This window comes from Engraulis encrasicolus, chromosome 2 (assembly GCF_034702125.1).
Source record: "Engraulis encrasicolus isolate BLACKSEA-1 chromosome 2, IST_EnEncr_1.0, whole genome shotgun sequence".
NCBI classification, from domain to species: domain Eukaryota; kingdom Metazoa; phylum Chordata; class Actinopteri; order Clupeiformes; family Engraulidae; genus Engraulis; species Engraulis encrasicolus.
Window position 1 is genome coordinate 38,698,808 of NC_085858.1, and position 8,344 is coordinate 38,707,151.

General features: G+C 40.8%; 1 long non-coding RNA gene across 1 annotated transcript; it reads left to right on the forward strand.

Moving 5' to 3' along the window:
* The first annotated feature begins 22 nt into the window (after positions 1-22).
* On the forward strand, positions 23-728 carry LOC134462406 (uncharacterized). The gene is made up of 3 exons (XR_010037518.1): positions 23-111; positions 248-293; positions 555-728. It is a non-coding gene; the product is annotated as an uncharacterized LOC134462406 (long non-coding RNA).
* The last annotated feature ends 7,616 nt before the right edge of the window (positions 729-8,344 follow it).

Genomic DNA, 8,344 nt, shown 5'->3' on the forward strand with positions numbered 1-8,344 from the left:
CAGTTTTTACAGCTACATTTGGAGATCGCCGCACCACCTACTATGGGAATCAAAGTTGCTCTCGTGTGGATCATTCCAGTGCTATGCCATATCAGGCCAATTGAATCCAACGTAAGTAAATGCTATAGTATTTAAATCTTTTTTAATGTGATATGCAATTTAAACAATTGTATATCATGACATGTCCTATAATTTTAATATAATCATACATACTGTACATTGTAACGTGTAATCCTGTGAAAACCAGAACGGCCCTTCTGAAGTGGAGCAACAGGTTGCATGGAGGCCCACAGGTAAAAGCAATTTTGTCTTGAATGAGTGAACACTAACGCGATTGGCTGCCACTGCTCATTCAGTGTATGTTTTGCATGTTTTAATATTTTGATTTCAAAATGTCCTTGGGTGTTAAGAAAGGTGCTTTCAAATAAAGTGTATTATTATCATTAAAACTTAATGACCTAAAAACAGTGAGGGGGCGGGAGTTCTCAAGAACTAACAAACAGAAATTGACTTATTATCAATCCCTATCTGTTCATGTTTGTGTTTGCCATAAGGTACTTGGGCTGTGCACTTCTATGCTGCACACCCATCATCAATTGTTGGAGCAAGGCACCCCATCACCTTCTCCGATGTCATTCTGAACGAAGGATTTGCCTTTAGTGGGAAGTCTGGAATCTTCACAGCTCCCGTTCATGGAATCTACCAGTTTTTCTTCTCAGCAACGTGTGGTAGAGAACATGCCAACAATGTCTGGGGGTTGAGAGTGAACGGAGTGAATAAAGTGATTTGCCACGCTCAAGTTCCGAAAGGGTCCACTGTGACTAGCATGTGCACCTACATGGCAGAGTTGGCACAACATGACAAGGTCACTGTGAGCTCTTTTGGAACTGCGTGGGCTACTCGTACCTCTCGCACTATTACATTCTCTGGCTCACTGCTACGTTAAATACGCAGACGTTAAGTTGGCTCTAATAGCCACAATGACCTAATATGCCATTAACCCCTTAGCGCAGAGCCTGTGTTTACAGTATAACCTCACTGTCACCAAAATTGTAATGGCCATGTCTTAACTGTTACTTAATACTCTCCGTACTGTCGTAGCAATGTTGCTGTAGTTGAGTATTTTCAGCAAATACCCCATCTGCAGTAAGAGGCTATAGACTACGGTCCCGTTTTTACATACCTGGGTATTTTGATGAATAAACATTTTTTTTCTCTATGTTTACCAAAATATTTTCTTTTCACACCATCGGCAAATCCGCATAAATATGCTGCAGAGAGCTGTCAAAAATATGTTAAGCCTGTGCGCGGTAAGAGAAAGTCTCTGTTTTTCTCTGTTTATGTAGGCTACCAGCACTAACTGGAGTTTTTATGAAGATTCGTTTTAGAAAAAATCTGTTTGTGTGTAAATGAAAGGCCCAAACAAAGGGAAAGATCTTTGTTTATCAAAATACCCAGGTGTGTGTATTAATGCCCCTTAAGATTATTGTTTTGCCATCTGTTTTTTGGAACAAATTAAATTGTTATATGTTAGCCTAGAGTGCATACTGTATAGAGACATCCCTCTGTTATAATAAACTAATAAGAAATCTATTATAGCATCTTTCAAAGTTATCACGGCTGATCTAAGGAAGTACAGCCCCTATTTTGTGTCTTGAATAAGAATGACCATTGAAAATAAACGACTGGTGATGCCATAGATTTACTTCCAAAGTGAACTAGATAAACACATCTCTGTTTCAGCATGGGATGTTTGATGGCTACTTCTCAACATTACTGGGGCGCATTTCTCAAAACTGAAGTTGCTTACTACATTCGCTACTTTGTTGATTTCGATGCATTTTCCCAGTCGCAACTTCCGAAGTTGCTAACAGGCTAATAACTTCTCTTTTGAGAAACTGAACTGCTGAGTTTGCCGTTCTCACTCTCAGAGTAGGCTACGTGACCATAAATCTCACTCCAGTTCATACCTTGATGACAGACGAAGACCTTGGTTACACGTATGCGGATATTTGTTAAAACTTGAAAAAATATATATTGATTTATATATTCCCGTTTACATGACATGGAAGAAAAGAAAGATCACCATTCCTGCATAGAAATCTCCACTTCAATGTAGAGTATGGTGACCGGCCAGAGTAGTTATTGCAACTTTGGCACTTTTCTACAAACAACCTTGTTAGCCATGCCGTATCGTGTCGAGCTGAGTGGTGCTGTTAAACCAGCCTGGTTTGTGTTTCCGTTACTAATCGTGTTACCTGGAGTATGGTCAGAGTTACGTGTTTGGCGTGGTCACGTAGCATTACTCTACTTAGGCTAGTCGACAAATATAAGGCTGACAGATATCTAATCTCTCGGTTCTAGTAGCCTACATAGTTTGAGCGACATAATTGGATACTCCGATGTTGATTTCTGCCTTCGATTTTAATATCAAAGTCATTAAATGTCCAACTAAAGAGAAATCTAAGTGTAGCATGGACCTTAAGAAATTACTCAAAATAATAATTACCCATTTTTAATACCTGACTACGCCACTGGGGGAATTTCGCCCCCAGAATAAACCTTGACTCTACTCAGAGATATAGGACTATGACAAAAAGGCACACTGGTTCTGACAGACTGGGACAGAGACGTGGGTTTATGTCGCAAAATAGAATAGTTTTTCTTTATTTATACAAAACATTCAATATCCACACCGCCAAATAAAATAAAAGACAGACAAGAACAGTACCAGGCCTAACCAAAACGTTGACAGAGCCAGGCTAGCAGGGCAGGTTACCAGTGGAGGACAAAAGGTGTTGTTCCCCACTCGTGCTCAGAAACAAATGGCCTATGGTAGAGCACACACAGCAACACACACACATAGGCGTACCACGCTAAGCAAGTGATTCAATCAGTATGGCAACCCACGCTAAGCAAGTGATTCAATCAGTATGGCTACCCCCTACACACAGGTGAGTCAGTTCAATTGATGTTCATCTAGGCTACTATGACACACTACTGAGACCTGCCCTGCGAGCACATTGACTTGAGTCTGGCCGGGGTTATTTCCCAGCCCTACCCCATCTCTCTCTCACAATTGTTTCCTGTCTCCTCTCATACCGTCCTGTCATAATAAAGGCGAAAAAGGCCCAAAAAAATACAAAGTAGGCAGGCGGACAAAACCAGAAAAAAACAAAACAAAAACAAACAAAAAGGCAGAACTAAAATCACTGATGGGGCAAAACAGCGATGGGCAATCTGCCCATGGTGCACTGCATACACAGTGCTCTGAACCATCGATGGCACCTCTGAGGAGTTGGGCAAACAGTGAACAAGTAATTAGTAATCGTCCATTAGATTGGCTACATTACGTTTTAGAGTTGAGGGATGCACACATCATGGAACGGTTACATACAGGTACCTCGGTACAGACGGACAGAAGGTGTGCAGTTTCTTACAGACAAGAAGGAAGAGCTGTCAGGTTAACCTGGCGATTAACAGATCAGTAAGGACACCATTCAAAGTGTTTGGATGCAGCACATCAACTTAAGACAATGTTTCCACAAACATACCTCAGGCATCTACCAATGTAGATCGGAAACAATCCGGACGTCACTGATCTTCAGTTTAACATTACTCTGCACCGGCAGAGCACCGGGCAGAACAGCAACAAACGTTACCACTGGGAGGGCTCCAGTGAGCCTAGCCAACACTGGCTGTTTTTATAAAACAATGGCATAGCTGCCACTAACTGGTTAGCCACTCACTAGCTAGCTGAGTCTGTGATGTCACTGGACTATAGAAACTGGCTAGGGACATCACTCGTTTTAAAACTGACAGGTGTACCTGTTACATAAGGTAGTTGATCGGGTGGCCGCCATGATTGTTTTTTTTTTATTCACTGGGGAGGGCGACCTGATGCACGGTATTCTGGGTAGTAGGTAGCGACATTAACCGCTCAGCTCTGTTCAGCCAGACGAAAAAACAAGGACTGGTTTTTGAGCTGTACCATGCTGTACTTGCTCATCGGAACGCAATAAACGTCGGCCAAGTCGTGCCGTGTCGAGCTGTACCGGGTAGAAAACGGGCAGTGGAAAAGGGCCTTATGCCACCCATTGCAACTATACTGCCCATTTCCAAATTTGATCTCTTCTTTAATTCTAAGTAATAAAAGCACTGGTCATAGGTTTCTGTCATTGGCTGCGGACTAGGTTTTGCCCTGAGGCCCTGTGTACAATTGTTCCGCCACTGGAGTCATCTGTTGTTGGCTTCCCTCTTCCTGGTTTTGCCTTTTTGTGTGTTATATACATTGTGTGTACTCTCCTTGATCGATAAATCCACTCACCAGGACAATCACGCGCACGCGCACACACACACACACACACAAACACACCAGTATGATATTGAGGTTCACTCCAATGGAATATTAGAACTGCAACAAGCAATATTGGGAATGCAGTCATACCTGCTTCTGGCATCCCTTCCTGTCCCACCACACACCTGATGGACACATGTCAGATTGACAGACAGCACAAACCAGAGAGGAGGCGTGTGAGAGCGTGACAGGATAGCCTAGTTCTCACGCAGACCCTCGTGCATTTTCGCTGAACTTCATGAGAAACAACCATCTGCGTGAGACCAGGATAGGGTAAAACATCCTGGAGAGTGATTTGCTCCCGGCCTATTTGTCCAAAAATAGATAGGCCGAGCAACTTTTGTTTACATTTCAAAAAAACATTTCTATTTATTCCCAAAAACATCCAAAAGGTTATGCAACATCAGCAGACAGCTAGCAAACAGCGATACCTTTTGGGAAAATATTTGGAGTAGGCCTATGCTCATTTTTTAAAAATGTAAACAAAAGTTGCCCCCATTAGAATAGTTCATATCTCGGAAAGGGCTGGGCCAAAAACTGCGGCGTCACCGGGTACTGACAAGTCACGGGTATCGTGAGCAATACAACAACACATTGAAATTGGCAGGAGTTGCCCTTTAAGTTTTATCTTATCTTATCTTATCTTATGTTACGTTATCTTATCTTATCTTATCTTATCTTATCTTATGTTACGTTATCTTATCTTATCTTATCTTATAATTAACAATCTAAGTGTAGAAGTAGCGGGCTACAGGTCTGGTGCCTGGGTTCATGGTGATGATGCTTACCTCAGAGGCAGACTGAGCTGCAGAGACGGCGTGGGCTTCGGCGCATTACAGGCCAAAGGCTGAGGAGCCTGCTTAGAGATGGTGATGGCTGGTCTCGTGTCCTTATAGCCTAACAGGACTCAGAGTAACAGCTTTTGTCCACAGTTTGGACAGAGTTTTGACAAATCTTGTGGTGTGTAATGTAACACATCTATCCTTTGGGTGGAAGATTTCAGGTGCAAAACCTGGGCATGAGTGTGATTTAGACGTGCGCAGTAAAGATATTGACATATTTGAACATGTACAATATTACAATAATTGCCTGACATACCTGGATGGTTAAGTGCCAGCTACCTTCAGTGTGCCAACTTGTGATACAGTCCTGAAATTGAATATAGAATATAGACCCCAGAGGTAGGCCTATGTGAGGTCTGAGGAAGAATCACCAACACAGACCCAAGCACCATATGACTTATTCTGCTGTCATGTTGCACAAAAATTGTTGCTGTTTTCTTATTTTGTGCTCTCATTTGACAACTCTTGTGGTGTAATGTAACACATCCATCCTTTGGGTGGAAGATTCCAGGTGCAAATCCTGGCATGAGTGTGATCCAGATGAGCACAGTAAAGATATTGACATATTTCAATATGTAAAATATTACTGTAATTGCCTAACATACCTGGATGGTTTAGTGCCAGATATAAAAAGCTTATCCGGTAATCGTTGATGGTTTTTGTTGTCTTGCTTTGTATCCTGTCTCCAACCCCAAATCCTTGGACTGATATTTTAATCAAATAGTGATATTTCTTGTTAACTATTTAACTGTCTTTCTTTTTTCTTTTCACTTCTTTAAAAAAAAAAAAAATGTTGGTCTTTCGACTTTATTTTTATGATAGGACAGTGAAGGAGTGACAGAAATTAAGTGGGGAGAGAGAGACAGGGAAGGGTTAGCAAAGGACCCCGGGAAGGAATCGAACCTGGGACATCTACGTAGCAGGCGAGTGCCCTACCGTTAGCGCCATGGTAGGGCCTGCTTTCTTTCTTTCCTTCTTCTTTTTTTTTCTTCTTTTATAACTTAAAGTGATACTGTCCCATTTTTGAAAATGAGCTTGTTTTACACCTCCCTTTGAGTTAAATAGGGTTTTTTTCCAAACATTTCTTTATTGAATTTTTTTTATGTTACAGGTCACAACCAGGGCTTTGAACCGTTATTTTTTTCCAAACGTTCCGTTCCGAACAGAAACGGAATAATAACGTTTCCGGTTCTGAGTTCCACCAATAAATTGACGTTCCCGAACCGGTTAGAACCAAAAAATATTGTTCCCGGAACGGTTAATTTCGTTCCTGTCAGCTGATTACTCCCCATAGGCCTAACTGACGTTAACCAAGAAAGATGGAAGTGCAAATGAGTCAGCCTACATTCAAAACTGTTTATTCAAGCGGATGAAAAGAATATCCTCCAGAATTTTGTCATTCAGGGACGACCTAAGCGGAGAAGCAGAGAATAAACCTCAATGATGAAAATGTGCGCTCCACGCTGACTTGGGTCACGGGGAGCACTATGATGGACATTGTGAGTTTGTGCATATTTGAAGCAGTCATGGATGCCCAATAACGCCGAACATTGTCGGTGCGCTTTACACGCGTTTCCCTGCAATGTCTTACAATAATGCAATGCAAACTCTGTCCTTTTGTATGACAGTGGTTTCTCTTATTTAAGATGTGGAGTGAAGACTTTGTAATCTACAGCTCTCTCTCCATTCAGTCAGAGAATGTCTGATGTCACATAGGACTTGAACCTCAGCCGTCATGGTAACATGCGCAGGAAAATAATGACTTTTTTTTTTAGTTTGAGGAACGGTATTAACCGGTATTAACCGGTTACCATTATTTTTAAATAAGTGTTCCCGTTCCAGAACATAAAAAATAATAACGTTTCCGGTTTCGTTTCTGTTCCCTGTAAAATACAAAAAGTTCCTGGTTTTCGTTTTCGTTCCTTGAACCGGTTCGAAGCCCTGGTCACAACCCACACCCACCCCAAACCCAAGGCACACACACAACAGCAAAATACAAATAACAGAAAAGGTCAAAGTAAAAAAGCAAAAACAAAAAACAGAAAACATAATAATCACCCCAAAAACAAAACAAATCCCATTCAAATACCCACTGTCTCCCAGCCCTCTACCGTAATATTATTACTTTTAAGAAAATCATAAAACACATGCCAAATTTTCCAAAAAAAACTATCTAATTTCCCCTTTAAGTATAACTGATTCTTTCTAGAGCAAAAAAAATCCCTTGGAACCAAAATATTAGCCTGCTGGCGTATTGTTAACACGATTCAGGTTTAGAGCTCACTAGATTGGCAGACCTCAGTGGAGTGAAGAGAAGGAGCATGCTGCTAATTCTTGGAAAGAGAGGCCTTCCTTTCAGTATTTAGGGGTTTTCTGTAGCCCCTTAATGCACGCCGTACCTCCTGAGGCACGCTGTAATAGACATGGAAAGTTAACTACTATAGTACTACACTACTCTGACTGTCACACACTCATAATCATATAGCCAAACATGGTTTAACAGTAACCCTACTGTAGCTTCCCACAATTACTGAGTTTACATGGGGCATTTCATTCCAAATAAAAAGGAATTCCTTTCTGGAAAACATGTAACACTTCACAATTCGGAATTAAAGTTATTCGGAATTAAACTTTATTCTGAATTAAGTGGGTGGTTTAATTCGTTGTTAATTTCGAATAACTTTATTCCTTATCATGTATAGAGTTTAATCTGCTTTAAAACTATTCCGGTCATTCTAGGCATGCTTGTTGCTACGCTATGACAAGAGGCAACAACATAGCCCCAGCGCATGCATCCTCTATCCAATCAAAGTACTTTCTGATCCCTATTTACATTCATTCAGAATTAAATGGAAGTGCTTCATGTAAACTTGATGGAAAATAATTCTAATTCCAAACTGTTGAAGTCATTTCTATTTATTCAGAATTTTAAAAACATAATGTAATAAACATGGCAACTATCAACAAAAGCATTTTCCTACGGTACACTCTGAAGACAGACTAGTCTTACTTTTAACATGTTTTTTACCTACTGTAATTCCTGATAGATAGTCACACAAAGGTCAAAAAGGAAATGGTTTTCAGCATAATCATTAATGGAACTAGGCTACATAAACATTAATGAGAGGTAAAATGAGGGGTAAAT